At 42.7% G+C, this 24606-nt stretch overlaps 1 protein-coding gene across 1 annotated transcript in view; it reads left to right on the top strand.

The window, feature by feature from the left end:
- LOC124556731 (transmembrane protein 183-like) overlaps window positions 1-24606 on the top strand; it is a 153644-nt gene that overhangs the window by 50341 nt on the left and 78697 nt on the right. The window lies entirely within an intron of this gene.

The raw sequence follows: 24606 nt of genomic DNA, 5'->3' as shown, positions 1-24606 counted from the left end.
TGACAGAACAAGTGCATGCTTGCTGACACATAACCAAACTCTAACTCTAACTTTAACTGGAACAACGAAATGTGGTTTCTGCAAAACCAGTGTCATATCATAAACATAAAAGTACTTCATGCAACAATAACCAGTGCATACACTGCTGAAAAATCTTCCATGACTTTCACTGTTAGGACAGCCAATGACAATGAGCAAGAAAAACTCAAACAGAAGAAGACAAGAAAATTCATATAAATATAGCAGTGTCTAGCTGTGAGCAGAAGATCGACAAAGAGAAAAGTGGGGAAAAACACTCATTTATTTCCTATGATTTGCTTAACAAAGTGTTTACCAACACCTCTTTTGTATAGTTGGATAGCTTTTTAGAAACACTGTGGACACTGTGTTGAACTATGTAGATTGTGAACAAGCAGCACAAACCTACTTGGTGTTAAATATGGTAGATGAAACTATTGCTGGTTGCACAGGAAATGGAAAAGCAGTTGTATTCAGAAGCATATGCTGTCATTACCTGAAGAGGTCACTGAGATCAGTATGTGTAGTAACTCCTGCAGTTGCCACAACAGGAATGTCAATTTCTCTGTTATGACCATGAATATATATCACGAGGAAAATTACTGTGGTAGTGAGCTGAAGGTTATTAATCATAAACTCCTTGAATCTGGTGGCATAGACATAGGCTGTCAAAAAAGAATAAAACTATAAATATTAATACACCTAGGGATTGGGCTAATTTGATCAAATTAGTTCCTAGGAAACCACCAATAAATGTAGTTCACCTTTGTAGCAGTTCTGGCTGCTTTATTTATTTCATTTGTTGTCCTTGGTGTCGATGTACTGCATTCCTACACTGGCTGAAAAATGGGGTTTGTAATTTGGACACTGACTACCGTAAATAATGTAGCAGACAGTTGCATTTAACAGGTGTTTACTTTAACTTTTCACAACCCCCCCCCCCCCCTCCCCCTCTCCCACATACTGCTACAATAGTTTACTGTTTTACATCTACGAGCAGTAAAAGCCTAACAACACAGTTCAGTCTTTCAAATAAATTGAACAGTCACTGTCATTGCTTTAACACACCCACCTATTGGTGTAACACTTAATTCACTGTTAAGTTGATGCATTGTTGACATTCTAACCAGCACAGGTTCCTCGTCTGAAACTCTGCTGTGGACTGACTGTCTTGTGACCAGAAATCGGGCTCTTATACTCCTATATAATAGAGGCTGAAACTACGCATTGTTCAAAGTTAAATTCACAGAAATTTCAATTAAAACATAACTCATTAAATTAACTGAATACATCGAAAAATTCTGTCTTTTTAACGGTTCCTTCTACTGCAAGGGCTAAGCCAAAGTATTTGTTTAAATGATGAAATTAACATATATAGTTATGTAAACAATACTTTTGACAAAACTGTTAATTACTTTGGAATTAAGTAAGTGCAGGTTTCGCTAACATGTTTTTGAAGAGAGCCAGATAGATACTTTAAGATTACTAGCATTTCGTGTTCCAAATGTTCACAATTATTACAGAATTTATATTTGTTTATATGTCATCAATAGAATTTAAGTTATGAAACAATTACTGATTTTGCCCTGTAACAAATGATGCTAACTAGACATAGTCAAAATAAATTAGAATATCAATTACATACGTAAAACCAAGCACAAAATGAGATCTGGTGTTATATTCTTTAAAACTGAGGGTCAACCTTTATCTTTTATGAGAATGCAGATTATATTCACGTTTGTTAATGGTAAGTAGTTAAACATGAATTTTAAGGAGGCAGATGGCAAAACAAGAGGGGAAGTAAAAATATCCCAGCTTGCTTCGTCACATCTTGAACAGAAGGATTTTCTTATTTTCATGGCATTTCTTTGTCAGTGTTATATTAAAAGTGAACAGGATTGTGGAAGAGCCAGTTCCTTGGGGAAAAGATAAAATGGTTGCAGTACAGATGTAATTCACCAGGAATGTAAACTATAAATTTTCCTTCAGACCATAGAAGGCATTGAAGGTACTGACTTTAACAAGAGGCGGCAAAGTTCGAGTGAATCATGATTGAAACCCATTAAAATGAAATCTTTACAATTATCTACGTAAAAGGCCAAAGACCTACGGTTATTAATGCTCTTTATACATTCACAGAGTAGGGCATTTTACCAGAACATGTTGCCAAATTGCTGAGAGATTCTGTATTTCCCAGATGAAACTGATGATGTATAATTTTATTTTGTGAAATTTACGTTTTATATTAGGGTTTGTGAGATGTTCCATCTTTCTCCACTGTGGACTCCCCCCTGTGGGTCCAGTGATTAGAATAGGCCCATGGTATTCCTGCCTGTTGTAAGAGGTTACGAAAAGGAGTCTCGCACATTTCGGCCTTTATGTGATGGTCCACTGTAGGGTTTCACCTCCATTTTTCAAAATTTTCCCGAAGAGCAAGCCAATTGGGGAAGGGCGCCTTACATCATGCATCATGTCCACCGTTACTCGTCGTTGCATTTCAGTCCTGCTCATTCTCAATCTTTTGGGCGAGGACACCTTCCTGAGCCTGTTTTCCATCATGCACTATGCAATGTCGCTATCTGCGTCAACAGTGACCATGGACTTCTACGCACCTGATATCCAGCACGGTAGCTAGTCCATTGTGGTGGGGCCACCAGGTACGCTGTTGGTTGTAGCCCCCCTGACAAGACAGGGATCACTCTGCTGATGCCTGCGCCGTTAGCTCTCCATGTATGCCAAAGGTAGAAGCCCATCCCCCTGGGGCATCGGGACTCCCGACAATGGCATCCTGCCAGGTGGCCTTTGCTGCAGCTGGGTGGCGCCTGTGGGGAGGGCCCCTGCTCAGAGTGGGTGGCATCAGAGCGGATGACATGATGATGAAGGATAGTCCATCATCACTTGCTGGTAGTTCACCACCAGCAGTCTCTAAGCATTCACGAGCTCAATTCAACGCACAGAAGTACGACCCCAAATCGTTCCCCTCCTTGGCCACACCATGGGTGGAACATAAGGCTAAGGATGGCAGTGGATCGTATCCAACCCGTACTTGTACGTTAGAGAGCTGATGGGGAATCTTACATGACGATGAAGCCTCAGTTTTTTGTTAAACATTTAGAGGACAAGTTAGGGGAGGTGAAGGGATTGTCCAAAATGAGATCTGGGTCAGTCTTGATCAAAACAGCATCCTCTGCCGAGCCACGGGCGTTACTCGCTTGTGACAAGCTGGTGGATGTTCCTGTAACCATCATGCCCCATAAGAGCTTAAATATGGTCCAGGGTATCATATTTCACAGGGACTTTCTTTTGCAGTCTGAAGATGAGCTGCGCGCCAATTTAGAGCGGCGAGGTGTACATTTCATCTGGTGCGTCCGCTGGATAATCAGGTTGCCACTGGTGCCTTCATCTTGGCCTTAGTGGGTGAAACATTGCCTGAGAAGGTAAAGGTGCTTTTAAGTGCTGGAACTTGTCATGTCTTCTCGCTGTACTTCCAGCCTCACATGTCGAGATTATGGATGCTCATCACATCCCAATACTCCATGTGCCCCGCCTCCCATCTGTGTCAGATGCGGAGTGCACCATTCCTCTTCCTCGCCAGACTGTAGGATTCTCCAGAAAGAAAGGAAAATCGTGGAGTAAACGACCCTGGACTGACTGACCGCCACTGAGGCTAAGAGAAAATTTGAACACTTGCATCCTGTACGTATGACACTGTCTTACACCGCCGTTACAACAGTTCTGACATCATCAGCTCCACCAACCCCAGTCACCTCTCTGAGTCAGAAGACTAAACCTGCCCGTTGATGGTGGGGAGGCATTTCCTTCCCTGTTGCTCTCGCACCACCTACTTCAGGAGAAACACACCCGAACCATCGGGGATGCTCGTCCCCACTTCTAAACCAGACGAGAGTAAGTCTTCTTCGGCTTATCTCGCTAGGAAGGGCTCCCTTAGGTCACTCCCTTTTCAGGTTTCTGCAAGTGGGAAAGAAGGCACCTGCCATTGGCTGAAGAGCTCAAAAGCAGCTGGTCGTAGGGCTTCATGCTCATCCTCAGTCCCGGAGACTGAGCCAGTGAAGTCCTCCCAGCCAAGGAACCCCAAGGACTAGTGAGAGAAATCCAAAAAGAAAATCCCAAAGACCAAGGAAATTGCGGTGGCACCCACACCACTGCTACCTAAAAGCTCTGCGTCTGAGGATGGGATGGAGATTCTGGCATCTGCTGAGGACCTAGGTCTTGCCGGACCCTCAGGGACAATGGATATAGACTGCTCAGGCAATAAGTCGGTGGCAGCAGGTGACTCTGAGCAGTAAACTACCTCATTGGATGTTCCATGCCTTCCCAGTCTCACGATGATATCCTCCAGTGGAATTGCTGCGGTTTTTTCCACCGCCTGGCTAGGCTACGGCAACTGGTAAGATTTACACCTGCTATCTCCATTGCTCTCCAGGAAACCTGGTTGCTGACAATGCGGACCCCCACCTTCCACGGCTATAAGGGATATTACAGGAACCGTAGTGACTATAATAGTGTCAGGTGGAGTTTTTGTCCTAAACTCAGTCTGTAGTGAACACGTGCCCCTTCAAACCCCTCTTGAAGCTGTGGCTGTCAGAATATGGACGACACAGGAAATAACTGTCTGCATTGTATATCTTCCTCCAGATGGTGCAGTTTCCCTGAATGTTTTAGCTGCACTGGTTGATCCACTACCTAAACCTTTCCCATTTCTGGGAGATTTTAACCACATAACCCCTTGTAGGGTGGCACAGATGTCAAAACTTCACTGTCACAGTTCGACCTCTGCCTCTTAAATACTGGGGCCGCCACACATTTCAGTGTGGCTCATGGTGGTTAATCAGCCATTGGTTTATCAATTTGCAGCCCAAGACTTCTCCCATCTAGAGCACATGATGACCTGTGTGGTAGTGACCACTTCCCCATCTTCCTGTCACTGCTCTGGTGTCAGGCCAATGGATGCCTGCCCAGATGGGTTTTAAGCAAGACAGATGGGAAACTTTCATCTCTGCTGTCACCGTTGAATCTCCCCCGCACAGTAACATTGATATGATGGTTGAGCAGGTGATTAAAACAATTGTTTCTATGACAGAAAACTCGATCCCTCGCCTTAAGGGGGCGCTGGTAAAAGACAGTCCCTTGGTGGTCACCGGAAGTTGCTGAAGCAATTAAGAAGTGTCGGCAAGCTCTACAGCGGCATAAGCAGCACCCTTCCCTGGAGCATCTCATAGCCTTTAAACGGCTCTGTACCCACGTCACCAAATTACCGCATGTCAGAAGCAGTACTGTTGGTGGAGATATGTCTTGACCATTGGGTGCCATATGTCACCTTCCCAAGGCTGGACAAAGATCAAGCATCTTTTCGGGTACCAGACCCCATCAGGTGTTCCCAGTGTTACCATAAATCACATGTTAACTACCGACTTAAACGTGATTGCTGAGCACTTTGCTCGAGCCTCTGTGTCTGAGAATTACCCCCCAGCCTTTCACACTCTCAAATTGCGTCTGGAAGGGAACATTCTCTCATTCAATACACATCATAGTGAATCCTATAATTCCCCATTTACAGAGTAGGAGCTCCACAGTGCTCTTGCTGATTGCCCCGACACAGCTCCTGGGTGTGATCACATCCACAGCCAGATGATTAAACATCTCTCATCTGACTGAAAGCGACATCTCAGCATCTTCAAACGGATCTGGTGCGATGGCGTCTTTCCATCTCAATGGCGGGAGAGCACCAGCATTCCAGTGTTCAAACCCGGCAAAAACCTGCTTGATGATAGCTATCGGACCATCTGTTGCACCAATGTTCCTTGTAAGCTGCTGGAACGTATGGTACGTCGGCAGTTGGGTTGGGTCCTGGTGTCACGTGGTCTACTGTCCCCATGTCAGGGCGGCTTCCGCCAGGGTCGCTCTACCACTTATAATCTTGTGTGCCTAGAGTCTGCCGTCCGAACAGCCTTTCCAGATGGCAACACTCGGTTGCCATCTCTTTTGACTTAGGTAAAGCATACGACATGACGTGGCGACATTGTGTCCTTGCCGCGTTGTGTCCTTGCCGCGTTGTGTCCTTGCCGCGTTGTGTCCTTGCCGCGTTGTGTCCTTGCCGCGTTGTGTCCTTGCCGCGTTGTGTCCTTGCCGCGTTGTGTCCTTGCCGCGTTGTGTCCTTGCCGCGTTGTGTCCGTGTTGTCTCCAGGGCCCACTCCCGATTTTTTATCCAAAATTTCCTGTTGCTCCGTACTTTTCATGTCCAAGTTGGTGCTTCCCATAGTTCCATCCATATCCAGGTGAATGGAGTCCCGCAGGGCTCTGTATTGAGTCTCTCTCTATTTTTAGTGGCCATTAACGGTCTAGCAGCAGCTGTCGGGCCTTCCGTCTCACCTTCTCTGTATGCAGACAACTTCTGCTTTTCGTACTGCTGCTCCAGTACTGGTGTTGTGGAATGTCACCTACAGGGAGCCACCCACAAGGCACAGTCATGGTCTCTAGCCCATGGGTTACAGTTTCCAGCCGCAAAGTCATGTGTCGTGCACTTCTGTTGGTATCGTACCGTTTATCCGGACCCAGAAATTACCTTCATGATGATCCACTCACTGTAGTGGAGACATTTCTATTCTTAGGACTGAGTTTTGATGCTAGATTGACTTGGCTTCCTCATCTTCTTTAGCTTAAGTGGGAGTGCTGGCAGCACCTCAATGCCCTCTGTTGCCTGAGCAACACCAATTGGGATGCAGATCGCTCTGCACTGCTGCAGCTCTACAGAGCCCTTGCCCAATCACGAATTTACTATGGGAGTGTGGCTTATGGTTTGGCAGCACCCTCAGCATTGCGTTTACTCGACCCTGTGCTGCACTGTGAGGTTCGACTAAGGACAGGAGCTTTTAGAACAAGTCCGTTGGCCAGCATCCTTGTGGAGGCCAGAGTCCCTCCATTGCAGATCAGATGTGCACAACTGCTCGCTAGTTATGCAGCACACATTCGTAGTTCTCCTAAGCATCCGAATTACCGTCTCCTTTTTCCACCCATAGCAGTTAATCTCCCGCATCGGCGGCCCAGGTCACGGCTAATGATTGTGGTTCACGTGCGGTCCCTTCTTTCTGAAGTGGAGCCCTTCCCTTTAACGCTTCCCAACTAGGTCTGTCCTCATACACCTCCATGGTGTACACCTAGGCTGCAGATTCATCTGAACCTGTCACGTGGCCCTAAGGACAAGATAAACCTGTCCTAATGGATGCTCAGCAGGGCAGAATGGATGTGATATAAAAAAAATTTTGTATCAGCACAAACTCTGCTGCAGAGTGAAAAATTCATTCTGGATGTGATATAGCTAACTGATTGTGTTAGAACACCTAGACAGCAATCAGGAATTGATGACTCGCATTCCAAGTATGGGCCTATATGTCTCTAATAATACATTCCAAAGTTCTCGGGTAAGTGTCAGAGGCAGTGTGTCCCACGATAAAATTCGCATTTTGTTGTGGTTCGAATATTGTCTGCTGAGAACTTCCAGCATTATTGGTTTTTAGGGCAAAGACATTAAGAACAATCAGAGCAAGAGGAGATTATGGGAAGGGTTTCTGTACTTTGTAAATCCTTAAAGTAGTTCTACAAAGGTAGGGGAAGCCATAAGAACGATGGTAAATTTGTTAGCTTACCTTTAACAGCTGTGCTGAAGTCAGGGTGTACTCAGACTACACCTGGAACATTAGCAGACAATGACAGTGTACTTTGCTTTGATCACTACCACTGAAACCAGAATCCAGCTTTCCATCATCATCAGTCTTCACTGAAGAGAGCTGATTGTAGCTTCCATTCAAATAATGAAGAGAAATATACAGGGTGGTTATAATTGAACTTTTGCTGCTTGAGAGAGCACCCCCCCCCCCCCCCCCCCCCCCACTTCCATGAAAAACAAGTGATTGTATGTCAGTGGAACTTTGTGGAAACATTTGTAAGGGCATGTGGAGTAGAAATAACGAAAAAACGATTAAGACACACATTTTAATTTCCATGGGAGATGGTAACATTTGTTAGTTGAATACTATGTTTACGTTCCAGGGTACAAACAGTGCTCAGTGTGGCAAGCATTCGCATCCATAAGACTAGAACTGCACTAGAGATTGCTATACTGCTGCTTAAAACATCTCGGGTGGGATTCTGGATACCTCCCTCACTATGCTCATCTTAAACCTCCAACATATGTTTGTGTCCTGCTGATAAAACTTGTCCTTCGGGTAACCCCACAGCCAGAAATCAACCAGGTTCAAATCTGGTGATCTTGGTGGCCACACAGTTCGAAATGGTCTGCAAATTATTTGGTTCTTCAACCTTGGTGCGGGAAGAGGGTCTCTCCTTAATCCTTTGTTGTTTTACCAAAACAACAGTAAAACAATGATAAAACAGCTGTATGAGTAAAGCCCTGCTCACCTTGGCAAGACCCATGTTGTCTGCAACTGTAATGAACATTGATGCTTGTATTTCAGCCCTGTGTCTCCTTAAAAGTACTGGTGCCTATTTGCAAGTCGTGACACTAACATTGCTAACAACACCAGCCCTGAGCACTTGGTTTGAACATCATTCCCATAAAGTTGGATGCCCATATGGTAAATAGTTTTCTGTCTACACTGGCTCAAGCAGTGAAAATTTAGTTATAACAACCTTGTAGTTGTCCCTTTTCATGACAGTGCTGGAGCCTACATTTCTAAGGCCAGGGAGACTTCACTAAATAATGATGAAATTCAGTACAACAAAATACAGAACTTTCAAAAGTGTTCGAAAGAAATCATAGCTGTTTGTAATAAAGTAATAAAGTCTGGTTGACTGGAGACTTAACTGACATGTGGGCAGAAGCCATCTTGTTCCTGTTATCTTAATGTTGCCCTCACTAGCTGCATATGTAAAGGACTCTAGAATGCATGACTATTCAGCATCTGACCTGGCACTTAGAACTTAGGAAACCACTTTGTTACTTCCAGCAGGGGTGTGACAGGTATCACATAACTCTTGACAGCACTGCCCTTATCGAGAGCTGTAGTAGATACCAATAACATTTTTGTATTATTATTATTATTTCTGTACTTTCTCAGACGTTAAGTCTGGTTAAAAATGGAAAGTGACGCGGACCTTGATCAAGCGTCACTTCCTTTTAACTGTACGGTATATGTTATATTGCATTTAGGAACTTTTGGGTAATTGAACGTGTATCAATAATTACGGATTTCTGTAGTTGTATATATATGTTTGGATGTAGCTGTATTGCATTGATGTATTGGTGGATATTGTGTGGTATGACTCCTGTAGTTGATAGTATAATTGGTATAATGTCAACTTTATCCTGATGCCACATGTCTTTGACTTCCTCAGCCAGTTGGATGTATTTTTCAATTTTTTTCTCCTGTTTTCTTTTGTATATTTGTTGTATTGGGTATGGATATTTCGATTAGTTGTGTTAATTTCTTCCTTTTATTGGTGAGTATGATGTCAGGTTTGTTATGTGGTGTTGTTTTATCTGTTATAATGGTTCTGTTCCAGTATAATTTGTATTCATCATTCTCCAGTACATTTTGTGGTGCATACTTGTATGTGGGAACGTGTTGTTTCATAAGTTTATGTTGTAAGGCAAGCTGTTGATGTATTATTTTTGCTACATTGTCATGTCTTCTGGGGTATTCTGTATTTGCTAGTATTGTACATCTGCTTGTGATGTGATCTACTGTTTCTATTTGTTGTTTGCAAAGTCTGCATTTATCTGTTGTGGTATTGGGATCTTTAATAATATGCTTGCTGTAATATCTGGTGTTTATTGTTTGATCCTGTATTGCAATCATGAATCCTTCCGTCTCACTGTATATATTGCCTTTTCTTAGCCATGTCTTGGATGCATCTTGATCGATGTGTGGCTGTGTTAGATGATACGGGTGCTTGCCATGAAGTGTTTTCTTTTCCCAATTTACTTTCTTCGTATCTGTTGATGTTATGTGATCTAAAGGGTTGTAGAAGTGGTTATGAAATTGCAGTGGTGTAGCCGATGTATTTATATGAGTGATTGCTTTGTGTATTTTGCTAGTTTCTGCGCGTTCTAGAAAGAATTTTCTTAAATTGTCTACCTGTCCATAATGTAGGTTTTTTATATCGATAAATCCCCTTCCTCCTTCCTTTCTGCTTAATGTGAATCTTTCTGTTGCTGAATGTATGTGATGTATTCTATATTTGTGGCATTGTGATCGTGTAAGTGTATTGAGTGCTTCTAGGTCTGTGTTACTCCATTTCACTACTCCAAATGAGTAGGTCAATATTGGTATAGCATAAGTATTTATAGCTTTTGTCTTGTTTCTTGCTGTCAATTCTGTTTTCAGTATTCTTGTTAGTCTTTGTCTATATTTTTCGTTTAGTTCTTCTTTAATATGTGTATTATCTATTCCTATTTTTTGTCTGTATCCTAGATATTTATAGGCATGTGTTTTTTCCATCGCTTCTATGCAGTCGCTGTGGTTATCCATTATGTAATCTTCTTGTTTAGTGTGTTTTCCCTTGACTATGCTATTTTTCTTACATTTGTCTGTTCCAAAAGCCATATTTATATCATTGCTGAATACTTCTGTTATCTTTAGTAATTGGTTGAGTTGTTGATTTGTTGCTGCCAGTAGTTTTGATCATCCATGTATAGCAGATGTGTGATTTTGTGTGGGTATGTTCCAGTAATATTGTATCCATAATTTGTATTATTTAGCATGTTGGATAGTGGGTTCAGAGTAAGGCAGAACCAGAAAGGACTTAATGAGCCTCCTTGGTATATTCCACGCTTAATCTGTATTGGCTGTGATGTGATGATATTTGAATTTATTTGGATATTAAGTGTGGTTTTCCAATTTTTCATTACTATGTTTAGGACCTGTATCAATTTAGGATCTACTTTGTATATTTCCAATATTTGTAGTAACCATGAGTGGTGTACACTATAAAAAGCTTTTTGGTAATCAATGTATGCATAGTGTAGCGACCTTTGTTTAGTTTTAGCTTGATATGTCACCTCTGCATCTATTATCAGTTGCTCTTTACATCCTCGTGCTCCTTTGCAACAGCCTTTTTGTTCTTCATTTATAATTTTGTTCTGTGTTGTATGTGTCAATAATTTCTGTGTAACGACTGAAGTTAAAATTTTGTATATTGTTGGTAGGCATGTTATGGGGCGATATTTAGCTGGGTTTGCTGTGTCTGCTTGATCTTTAGGTTTCAGATAAGTTATTCCATGTGTAAGTGTATCAGGGAATGTGTATGGGTCTGCAATGTAGCTGTTAAATAATTTAGTTAGATGTGAATGTGTTGAGGTGAACTTCTTTAGCCAGAAATTTGCTATTTTATCATTTCCAGGGGCTTTCCAATTGTGAGTAGAATTAATTGCTCGGGTGACTTCATTCTGCAAAATTATCGCTTCAGGCATTTGTGGTATCATCTTGTATGTGTCTGTTTCTGCTTGTATCCACCGTGCATGCCTGCTATGTTGTACCGGGTTTGACCATATGTTGCTCCAGAAGTGTTCCATGTCTGTTATGTTTGGTGGATTATCTATTTTAATGTGTGTGTTATCTATTGTCTGGTAAAATTTCTTTTGGTTTGTGTTGAATGTTTGGTTTTGTTTCCTTCTATTTTCACTTTTTTTGTATCTTCTAAGTCGTTTGGCCAATGCTTGTAATTTCTGCTTCTTTTCATCTAATTGCTCTATCGCTTCTTGTTGTGAGATTTTACCTAACCTTTTTCGTTTTTTTCTGACATTTCATTTCTTATAAATTGTGTTAGCTGTCCGATGTCTTTTCTCAGTTTTTCTATTCTGATCTGTAACCTGTGTTGCCATGCTGGTTTTGTGGGTTTCTTCTGTGTGTTGGTTGGTTCTGATCTCTGCCTAGTGTGTATATTTAGTGTAGTGAGTGCTCCTATATAAACCAGTAGTTGTAACTCTTCCATAGTTGTGTTTTCATTTATTTTGTTTTGTATGATTGTGTTGATAGTTTTTATTGTTGTTTCGACTTGTGGGCTATTTGGCGGTCTATGCAAGAATGGTCTAATGTCTGTATTTGTGTCTTTGTATTCTATATATGTCAGCTGAAATTTTTCTTCTATATCTAACATGTGTGTCACTTCGTGTTCTATTTGTACTTGTTCTGGTGGCTGTCTTAAGATTTCGTTTTCCTCTGACTGTTTAATTGATGCGTGTTGTTCTTTGTTTGTTTGCTCTGGGATGTTTGAGTCCATTACTGTATTTTCTTCTTCTTCTTCTGATTGCACATTTTGTTCCAGTATTTGTTGTACTTGTTGTTTGATGTTTTCTCATTCTGACTGGGGTATCCTGTTATTTTTGATTATTACATGGATCTGATCAGCTAGTCGTTGTTCTGTTAAAAATTTTAATTCTGGGTATCTGGTAATAAATGTTGTGTATACTTGTGATCTGTATCCAGTTGTGTTGGTTCCTAGGTTTGTTGCTTGGTAATAACAGAACATGAGGTGTCTTATTAACTTCATCTGACCATCTCATCCTCTGTCTTTGTTTTCCTTCTAGGGTGGTTGCAGGAAGCATATCCTGCAAAACACCGCTATTTGGATTTAAATCATCTTCCAGTTGGCTAGCAGTGTCGTTACCATTGTGGGCGGGCATAGGGTTCAAGCGTTGTCCCCGACCATGACGGCCCTTGTCCGAGGCTTCTTTAGTTCTGTCCTGAACCAACTAATCACACTTAAAGGGGGGGTTAGCCCTATTAGCGGTTTGTTCTTTTCGTCGCCTTTTACGACTGGCGGAACATACCGGAGGCCTATTCTTTTCCCGGGCCTTTATTATTATTATTATTATTATTATTATTATTATTATTATTTTTATTTTTATTTTTGTTTTTTTATTTTTATTATTTGTGATGTATATGTGAAGGTCTTCTAGGTGTGTAAATGCTGTAAAAAAATTTTTCCAGTTACTGGTAGTGTTAATTTCCATGGTATCCATGATTTATTTGCAAGTATATTCTCCACCTGTATTCTGGCCAGAATACATGAAAAGATAATATGTGCCCCAAAATATCACTGACACACTGATAATTGATGCAGTTAGTAACTTGAGAGGAATGTATTGCATTATTATTACACTTTGGCAACTTTATGGATGAGGCTGCTGAGATTCTGCCTATGTTCTAATAATTTCTTGCTTTCCAGCCTGTTTTTTTAGATTTTGGGTAATGCTTCTGTTAGAGAAATTAGAGTAAGAGAATGGCATCCCTCAGGGATCTGCTTTCATGTTGTGGAGGACACATGTGGCCAGAAAGCTCATTTTGTGACAGTCTTTTTGTTGTGCCTATCTGCGACTCGGCATCTCCACCTTATGATGAGTAGCAACTATACTTTTCATGATGAAGTGAATTAGTGTTGTTTATATGCATTCTGTTGCCTTTTTAATGTACTTTTACCATAATGAGAAAACTATTTTAAAAGTTAAGGGAAGTTTCTAGCTCTCTCTTGATGAGATAGTTACACCTGGAGGATTTAAAAGCCAAAGATGTTTTATTGAGCTGCCATTTGGCATCTTGGTGCAAGTTCTCATGTTGTTGCATATACAGTCTACTTTTAACCCCAGAGTCCCCGGTATTTCATACACTTGTTTGTCCTCCAATGCAATTAATACCTATCAGCAAACATTAGCAATTGCCAATTAATCTGTTTTGTGTTTCACAGTTCACAGTACTTAGTAACACACTGTTAACCATAATATTGTAATTCATTAAGGGTGTACCTGTTCATCACGCAGGGTTACAAGAAGGTCCAAAATTACTTTAAACTTATCAGAGTACAAAGGATTTATACTCCAGACAGCATTTTTCAGAGTATCACAACTATGTTACAGTTTACATCGAGAAGTCTGAAAAGAACGGCTCCATTGGCTACTCTGTGCTAATCCATGAATGTGTCCTCAGGATTCGCTTTCAAAGTGAATTCACTGTATTTAGTGTAGAAATGTACCCAGTCTTGAAATCACTGAAGCCTAGAAGATATAATCATGGTATTAAATTCCTAAGCTGCTCGAGCTCCCAAAGTGCCCTTCGGTTATCCATTTTATGTATACTGCAGGTAAGAGTCCAGACTCCACCTACAAAGGCTTGGGAAGGACAGATGGTCCTTGTTGGTTCCAGAATATTGAGGAACTCAAGGAAATGAGGCTGCTGTTCTGAGACTTAAGGATACCTGTATGGAGAAACAGCATAACTGTGGGTAGTACCGTGACAACACCATGAACCAGCCTCTTTGACAGTCACTTGCCTGATGATGTATAGAATCATGTATTAGTGGAAGAGAAAGTTGCTTGGTTTGAGGAGCATAATACTACAATCAGTGAAGCCTACAATCTATCTGTAACATTCCTCTTGCCAGGGCAAGAGGAAGTAATTTTAATGTAGATCTCAGCCAGCCATAGTATTTGTTATGAACAAGTTCCACCTCCAGCAAAAGGACACATACAGATATTTCAATTTTTTGAGAAATGTGTAACACAAATGTTGATTTGTATTTTATTCAACAACTGGGTTCAGTCAAAGATCATGCACATTGTATTGTATGAGATACAAAATAACAGTGAAATAAAGTTCAATGAGAAACATGACCTACAAGGTCAAAAATTAGGATGTAACATTTGTAAGAAGATACATACATTAAATTACTATTACAAATACAACACTACATGCCATCACAAATCTTACAAAAACACCAAGCAAATAATTAATTTCAAACAATACAGATCCAATACGCAGTGACACTGTTAAAAACAGGCACTAATAAATTTGAATAAGACCATAAACTGGCTTGGGAGAGTCAACAACAGAATCGCGTATGTTCATTAGCATCATGGTCAGAAAAACATGGAATACAAAGATATCACAAATATGGATAATACGTAAAGAAACATTGTTGTTTTTTATTTTCATTTAGTGTAAATAATCTTTGTGCCACTTGGCCTTCATGTACAAAGTATGAGAAACAAAATAACAGCTTAAGTTTTGAGTGCTGCAGAGACAGCCTATGTAGTGAACATATTTGTTCAGGAGAATTTTTGTAGCCAGTTTGCAGTTATACAGATCTGGGAAACCTACAGTAAGTCATCATGGATCCTCAGAAAATATTTTACAAATACTAGGAACACTCATGTCAATGACATCTTTACATAAAAATAGTAGATCAAAGACGATGACGTAAGTTGTTTAACACACAAGTTATAAGTACAACGGAGCAGAAACTGTAATCTTAGGTGTTAACAGAACTTAGTCAGTGAGCTAGGAATGGTCAAACACCCCCCCCCCCCCCCCCCGCCCCCCCGGGGGGGGGCCACAACTATTTTGTGGATACATGTGTGGCGAGCACGGGACCCCCATCTCGTGCAGCTCTTTTTCCTTCATGGGCTGCATGTCTTGCCTTTCCAGCCCCCCCCCCCCCCCCCAATTCCCCCCCATATCTTCTCTCTTTGTACCATATACATTCCATCATCTACACCAATGGCGAGAGCCGATCTCCTTTATCTCCTTGGTCAGCTTCCCGCTATTTGTTGGTTGGATACTTCAATGCCCACCACCCACGTTTGCGTCAACACTGGGAACCTACTTTTCTGTCTGCCTCCGCGTCAACCTACTCTCATTTGGGCCTTTTGGTTGGTACTGTTCAGCTAGCTCAGTGCTTTGAATGGTTTGCTCTTGCTGATACACAATTGAATGACCTTTTTCCATGTGTCCTTCGATTACAGTCACAACTGCCATCTATGTGCGCAAGATGTTGGAAGTTTTCCCAAGCTGATTGGAAACTTTCCTCCTCCTCCAGCAACATTTGATGACCATCAATTTCCTAGTGTCAACGATCAGGTCACTCATGTTACGGAAGTCATTCTTACAGCCGCAGAATGTGCAATACCTCATACCACCTCATTGCCCCGGCGGCCCCCAGTTGCTTGGTGGAACGAGGTGTGCCTTGACGCAATATGCGCGTGGAGGTATGCTCTTTGCATTTTCTGCTATCACCCTACATTGGCCAACTGTATCTGCTATAAGCAGCTACGTGCCCAATGCTGTTGCATCATACGCGATAGCAAGAAGGCAAACTGTGATTTCTTTACCAGCTCCTTCAACACCTTTACTCATTCATCTGTAGTTACGAGTCTAATTGAACAGTTTCCAGTGCATCTAGTTTTTCCCCGATCTCTGGGATAACTGTCGCGCGAGATACCTTAGAGGTCCGAGTCGCATTTCCCAACTCAATGGGTCAACACTTTGCTGAGATTCTGTGCTCTTCAAATTACCCTCCAGCCTTCCTCCCGAAGAAACGAGCAGCGGGAGTGTGACATCTTGCTTTCTCCCCTCAAGATCGCGAAAGCTATAATACAGTTTTTTCTATGCAGGAACTCCAACACGTACACTCTTCCTATTGCTTTTCTGCCCCAGGCCCGGATGGCATCCATGTCCAAATGTCGCTGCATTTATCATATCCTAGTCTGCGTTACCTCCTTCGCCTTTATAATCAAATTTGGACTGACAGTACTTTTCGCAGGAGATGGCGGAAAGCTATAGTCATTCCTGTTCCGAACCCTGGAAAGGACAAACATCTCCCTCTAGCTATCACCCAGTCTCTTAAGAGTAGTGTGTGTAAAATTTTGGAGTGTATGGTAAATTGCCATTTAGGCTGGTGGCTGGAGTCCTGAAGCCTTTTAACTGCCCAATGCAGTTTCTAAAAGTATCATTCCGCAGATGACCATCTTGTTGCTCTCTCCACTTATATTATGAACAGTTTTCTCAGGAAACGCCAAACGGTAGCTAGAGGGCATACGATACCTATTGGAGGACAGGCATCCTCTGCATACTGTTCTCTTGGGGCTTTTGAGGTTGGCTACCCCTTTTCATCCGTGAATTTGACAGAGCACTTATTTGAGGTGCAGGTGAACACTACTCTATCCTGTACTTTCTCCCAAGGCTCCGTGATAAGTGTTGTACTTTTTGCCATTGCCATAAATCCAATTGTGGATTTTCTCCTTCCCGATGTCTCGGGCTCTGTCTTTGTCAACGATTTTACAATCTACTACAGCTCTCAATGGATCAGCCTTCTTGAATGACATCTTTAAGGATGTCTCGATTGCCTCCGGTCATGGGCATCTCTGTGGCATTCCTCTGGATCCCAGGGCGGAAATGAGGCATCCTATATAGCAGGAAAGGCTGCTGTCTCTCTCTTCCTTGACCTGCTGTTCTCATGGTTCCCTTTGCCAATCTCCAGAATGGTTTATGTTGTTGTTGTTGTTAGTCTTTTATGGCACACACATTGATCTGGACTTCAGGATAATAAATTACGGGACATAAAACCTCTACCTCGTCCTTGTACTTGGGCCTCTTCCTCTGGGCATTGTAGTGGAGAGGAGGTAATTTTAATTAGACTCCAGATTGGGCACTGTCTTTTTAGCCATTGACATCTTTTATGTGGCAATCCTCCCCCGCTTTGTCCCCACTGCTCTGTCGTGGACGGTGAGACACCTTTTACTTCGGTGCCCCTCTTTTAATTCATTATGTTTCCATTTACAGCTGTCGCCTGTTATATCTTCCCTTACTGGCTGCTGTGGCTGAGCGGTTCCAGATGCTTCAGTCCGGAACCGCACTGCTGCTACGGTCGCTGGTTTGAATCCTGTCTTGGGCATGGATGTGTGCGATGTCCTTAGGTTAGTTGGGTTTAAGCAGTTCTAAGTCTAGGGAACTGATGACCTCAGATGTTATGTCCCATATTGCTTAGAGCCATTTGAACCATTTTTATCTTCCCTTTTAGCCGATGACGTACGTTCAGCCGATCGCATCCTTGAGTTGATACGTGTTAGTGACATTGGTCATTTGAAGCTCTTTTCAGGGAAAACAGCCCCCCTTCAATAGCACTTTTCTAAGATTTCCTTCTGTTTTTAGTTTCCCTCCTTCTTGAGTTTCACTCCCATAGCTGCTGATTTAAATTCCTGTTTTTACCCTTCACTAAGCCACAGGATGGGCGCTTATGACCATAGCTGTTTTGTGCCCTAAAACAATAATCCAAAAATAAACGAATGGTCAAAATAATGTAATTATTTTAATCTTGAGAAATTAAAGCAAGTGGGCAGTAATGCTAGTGAAGAACCCATAGAAAATTATGTAATGTCTTAACAACATAAGTGTGCGACTATCGCAGTACATAGAAGTGCATTCAGAAATTGATCAGAGGTTAAAACAGTCATATTCACATACGGCATTTATAATGGGGCATGAACAAACAGGAGGCAGTAATAGAGGCAATGTAAAATAAGTAAAATTTAGATGTGAAATAGTCTTAAAAAATTGACCGTAATCACTAATTGTACAGGACCTTCAAATAATGCATGTGGCTGAAAAAATTGCTCATAAAAGCAAATTAAACTGTACAAAACCATATGAATACATGACCATAGTTAAGTAAAATTAATCAAAATGCCAGTGTGTAAGGAACTGCCATAAGGACAGTGCCACAAGTTGCGCCACAATAATAAATAAGCTAGAGATAGACTTTGTCATTGAGATTTACATCAATATTAATTGTAGTCTAAGATGCAGAGAAAGTAATTCTTAAAGTGCAGGATATAACAATAAAACCCACATTGTTTTATCTAAGTTAAATAGAAGGGGACAGACAAAAAATTAGAAAGGGAGGCTTAAGGGGGGAATGAAATGAGTTAATGTGAGGACTGAAAAATGGGGGGGGGGGGGGGGGGGAAGGGGAGGGTGTGGCTAGGGCATTGCAAGTGATAATTGAGAACAAATATCTTAAAAATATATGAAACAAATCAGGTTTGTTTACAATATATCCATTTAAAAATAGCGTATATAATACAATACGTACGGACAAAAAAGAATTATGGCAAAAACTGTGATATAAGCTATGCATCTGAAAATGGTATAACAGTCTCTGTAGACAGACAAAATGACAATGCACTATGGTACAAGTAATTAAGATTTCTTAAATGAGGATGGAGACGACATGCAGTGATAATGCAGTCATCATTGAAACATGTAAATTGGTATGTGTATAAAATTGTTTAAATGTTTGATGGTTAATATGACAAATAGGAAGGAAGAGGAGGGGTTCGGGGGAGGGCGTGGGAGGTTGGATAAGGAGAAGAGGATAAGATGAAAGAAGTAATACAAAGGAAACAACTTACCAGTCTTCTTAGTCTCACATATGATTACCCACACAAATGTGAGTAAAAGTAAATGGTGTATTGGAGTAAAATATTGAATAAGAGAAGAAACTGAACCGTAAAATTAACCACAGATGTTATAACAATATTACAAAACTGTGTGAATGACAAAGAAGGGTGCATGATGTTAGAGATCTGATGTAGGTCATGTACATCATTGGTGTCATCTTGTGACAGAATAATGGTACCGTTTACATATCTTTTGTAATAAATTGCATTTTTAAGTATGTCAGAATTTTTATTCAGTGTTTTTATGTTCCATATTATACAAGAAAATGTTAGGCAAGGTGCCTGCAAGGTAGCAGCCCATTGCAAGCCCCTCAGGTTGTTTATAAAGTTCACCTCTGGAATGAGAAGTAATTATAGGATAACACAAGTGTCAATAATTCAATTAGTTCCATGATTTTTGAGGTACTAAGTTTTCTATGTTGTAGAAAGTTCTTCTTGATTAATTCAGTGGATTCTCCCACAGGCACAGTTTTGTAGAGGTTAATGACATTAAGTGAACACATCACAGAGTTGACAGGGATTTGGATGTCCTTTAAAAAATTTACTGTTTCACAAATACGCACATCAAAAAAAGTTCTGCACCACCTCGAGTCCCAGAACTCCTGAAGATGGATGTGTACTGTGGATATTGTATCACAGACACAGCCCCTTTGGCTGTTCAGAGATGTCACTAAACCCACCCAAAGATGTAGAGAACCATGCATTAGCAGTGCCTATTAGATGGAGGAGGTCAGACAGCTGATCAGTTCCAGTCATTCCACAAGGAAGGAGGTACACGGATTGTGTTGTCTGTAGTTCAACCGTGCCTAGACGGTCAATACTGCGGTCTGATCGCATCGGCATTGTTACTTTGTGTCAACAAGGAAAGTGTCCAGGTGTCTCGGAGTGGACCAAAGCGATTTGTTTGAAAGTGGAGGACATTCAGAGAGACAGGAACTGTCGATGACATGCCTTGCTCAGGCCGCTCAAGGGCTACTACTGCAGTGGATGACTGCTACCTACAGATTATGGCTCGGAGGAACCCTGACAGCAACACCACCATGTTGAATAATGCTTTTCGTGCAGCCACAGGACATCGTGTTAAGACTCAAACTGTGCGCAATAGGCTGCATGATGCACAACTTCCTTCCCGACGTCCATGGCAAGGTCCATCTTTGCAACCACGACACCATGCAGTGCGGTACAGATGGGCGCAACAATATGCCAAATGGATTGCTCAGGATTGGCATCGCATTCTCCTCACTGATGAGTGTCGCATATGCCTTCAGCCAGACAATCATCGGAGATGTGTTTGGAGGCAACTTGGTCAGGCTGAATGCCTTAGACACACTGTCCAGTGAGTGCAGCAAGGTGGAGGTTCCCTGCTGTTTTGGGGTGGCATTATGTGGGGTCAACATACGCTGCTTGTGGTCGTGGAAGGTGACTTAACAGCTGTACAATATGTGGATGCCATCCTCCAACTGATAGTGCAACCATAATGGCAGCATATTGGCGAGACATTAATCTTCATGGATGACAATTCATGCCCCCATCGTGCACTTCTTGTGATTGACTTCCTTCAGGATAATGACATCGCTCAGCTAGAGTGGCCAGCATGTTCTCCAGACATGAACCATACTGAACATGCCTGGGATAGATTGAAAAGGGCTTTTTATGGACAACCTGACCCACCAACCACTCTGAGGGATCTACGCCAAATCGCCATTGAGGAGTGGGACAATCTGGACCAACAGTGCCTTAATGGACTTGTGGATAGTATGCTACAATGAGTACAGGCATGCATCAGTGCAAGAGGACATGCTACTGGGTATTAGAGGTACCAATGTGTACAGCAATCTGGACCAACACCTCTGAAGGTCTCACTTTATGGTGGTACAACATGCAGTGTGTTGGTTTCATGAGCAATAAAAAGGGCAGAAATGATCTGTATTCCAATTTCCTGTACAGGTTCCGGAACTCTTGGAACCGAGGTGATGCAGAACTTTTTTTTTGATACGTGTATTTTTAATGCTTTAATTCTCTTGAAACACACAATTGTCATTAATAATGTATTTGAGCTCTTGACACATTAAGTAGCCTGGGCACTTTATATGATCAGCTATTGGTGTAAAAGGAGTGCCTGTTTTATGTATTTTGGGTTAAGCTCAAGCTGTGGTGCCCTGGGGTTCTTTTGGAATTCAGAAAACAAAAACTGGACATAACTTATGCCTCTCAGATGTTTTTCTGAATAGACTCAGTAGGGTCAGAATCTAATTTAACCATGTTAGGCCCCCCAGGGGGCCTTGCAGTTCTTTCGTGACTACGTCCATGGCGAGCACGGGGCCCGGAGCTATTGCAGCCTTCCTTCTTTCCAGGGCTGCATTTCCTTGCCCTTACTCTCCTTGCTCCTTCCCCTCCTTTCCTCTCCTTGCTCCTTCCCCTCCTTTCCTCTCCTTGCTCCTTCCCCTCCTTTCCCCTCCTTGCTCCTTCCCCTCCTTTCCTCTCCTTGCTCCTTCCCCTTTGCCCTCTGCTCTACCTCTCTTGGTGTCCTTGCTTATGTTGACCCCGCTATCCTTCTGGTTATGTTGGTTTTGCAATTTAGGTTTGTTGCATAATTACCTCATCCTTTTGGCACTCCCTGGGCCCCCTCTGGGGTTTGACCTCCATTACTAAATTTCTCTTCCATAGTGTGAGCCATTTGGGTAAGAGCACCTTACCTAGTGTCTCTGACGTGTGCCCTCCTAGTTCATTCCACATTTTCTTTCACTTTGTTGTCTGATGCTAGGGTGCATAGCCAGCACGGTAGCCTGCCTGTGTGGTGGGGTCACTATGTACCCTTTTGGTTGAGCCCCTGAACACACAGGGATCACACTTCTGATACCTGAGCTGTGACCACCTCATGTAAGCCTAGGAGTGGTTGCTTGTCGTCCTGGAGCATCAGAACTCCCGGCAATGGCCGCCGTGCCAGACGGCCCTTGCTGTGGCTGGGTGGCGCCTGTGAGGAGAGCCCCTTATCGGAGTGGGTGGTATCAGGGCAGACACTATGCAAATGAAGCACATATGGGTCCAGAACTCTGGCTGTTCTTCTGTGGCCGTCTCTGTGTGGAACTTATTCTTCTAGTGCTGCTTCTCCTGCCCCTTCGGCCTTCCATTCCATGGCTACCCCCTGGGAGGAAGGTCAGGCCCATTGGCTAGGGGCGAAACCTTTCCCCCGCTCTCTGGTTTGCACCAGGACTGGTGGGGATACTTTCACCAATACCAACCTTTATTCTTTGTGGAACACATTGAAGACAAGTTTGGCGAAGTGGACTCCCTGAGCAAGATGCGGTCGGGTTCGTTGTTGATCAAAACTGCTTCAGCTGCCCAGTCTGTGGCCCTTCGTGCCTGTAACCATGTTGGCACAATTCCTGTGTCCATTACCCCCCACCAGTCTCTAAATAAGGTTCAAGGTGTTATTTCTCACAGGGACCCCATCCTTCAAACTGATAAGGAACTTCGGGACAATCTCGGACGGCGGGGTGTTCATTTTGTTCGGTGTGTTCAGAAGGGTTTGAAGGACAATCGCATTTATACTAGTGCCTTTATCCTGGCCTTTGAAGAGGATACCCTCCCTGAGAAAGTAAAGATCATGGTTTATCGATGTGATGTGAAGCCGTACATCCCACCTCCTATGAGGTGTTTTAAGTGCTTGCATTTTGGACACATGTCTTCACGCTGTTTGCAGGCCCCTCTATGTGGTGAGTGTGGACTTCCACTCCATGAGGGGAGTTCCTGTGTTCCCCCTCCTGTGTGTGTTAATTGTCATGGCAATCATTCTCCACGTTCACCAGATTGCCCGGTATATAAGAAGGAAAAGAAGATACAGGAGAGTAAGTCCCTTGATCGTTTAACCTACACTGAGGCTCGTAAGAAGTTTGCACATCTTCACCCTGTGTCCATGACGTCTAGTTATGCTTTAGTTAAATCTTCACCCCTTCCTCCCCCTTCCTCCCCCTTCCTTACCCCAGTCCTGGACCCCTCTCCTCCCCCTTCCCCTGCGGCTCCCACACCTTCTCCTCTGGGCACTGATCCCCTTCCCCAGCCAGAGAAGTGTCTCACTTCTTCGGCGTATGCCGGTCAAGGGCGTCCCTCCTGGGATACCCCTTCCCGGCACCTTCCAGGCCAAGCTGCCACGCGAAGACCGCGAGAACCACAGTCTGTCGGCCCCCAGGTCGCCTGATCTCTTTCTGTTCCCGATCTTGCTGCAGCTGGCTCCTTTATGCCACACAGCCCTCCTCGATCTCAAATAGAAAAGAAGAAGAAACCTAAGTCCTGGGACAAGGAGCCTCTGGTGTCACTAGAGGTCCCATCCCCAGCTTCACAACCAGATTCTGACCTGTTGTTCAGGGATGTCGCGCCCCCTCCTTGTCGGTGACGGGTGGTGACCCGGCGACATGACTGGATTTAGCCTGTTCAACCACCATTTGAATCATCGTTCTGTGGTTATCCAATGGAATTGTAATAGTGTTGTGTACATAGTTCCGCGTAGTCAACGCGTACACAACTTTCCAAATAGAGCGTGCCCCGCTAAGCACAACAGCGCAGGCGCAGCGCTCGTCTGTCTCCGCACTACGAGATGGCGCTGTCTAAGAGACAGACCAAATTCTGCTTCCACCGATCCGTGTATTAATAGGTAACGCAGCCAATGAGATTGCTGCTAATGTAGAACCTTTTCTTCTTGCGGATCACACTCGCACAGTGATACATGAACGCACGAGGTGTTATAACAAGTGTACAGACCTCCGATAAGTCAGCCTGCGGCAGCCTGAGCATCATATTCCTGTACATAGCCATGAAGATAAATGTATACACACTTTGTCAAGTATCAGAGATATGTGAGAATAAGATTAACGTACCAAGACCAGAGGAACTTCAGCTTGTCAATTGTAAATAGCATCCAGTATCAAGTTAAGTAAGGTTTATGATTTTTTATTATTTTAATAAATGTGTGTGAAAATTAATCAAGTTCTGTTTCAAGTTGGTCACCGTCAATCTGCTACTCTAAGCGTGCAAGTGGCATTTCTATCGTCTGACTTAATGGCAGAAGATAAACACGCCACAATAAGACCACGAGACATATTGCTGACACTTGCCTACTTTGTTAGAGTGACAAGTCAAATAATCTGATGGTGTGTGTACCGAAGGTCTTACAGTACGCACACCACAAATGGATGTTACAGTCACTTTCCGGAGTTGAAATCCTTTATTTCATCTTACTCTGCAGCTTGTGTGGTTCTACAGGAATCTCATTTAACAGATAATCACTCACTGACCCTCTGTGGGTTCCATGTTTTCTGTCGAAA

Source organism: Schistocerca americana, chromosome X (genome assembly GCF_021461395.2).
Source record: "Schistocerca americana isolate TAMUIC-IGC-003095 chromosome X, iqSchAmer2.1, whole genome shotgun sequence".
In the NCBI taxonomy this organism is placed as follows: domain Eukaryota; kingdom Metazoa; phylum Arthropoda; class Insecta; order Orthoptera; family Acrididae; genus Schistocerca; species Schistocerca americana.
Note: the sequence above shows the minus strand (reverse complement) of the source record. Positions and strands in the feature narration are given on the sequence as shown.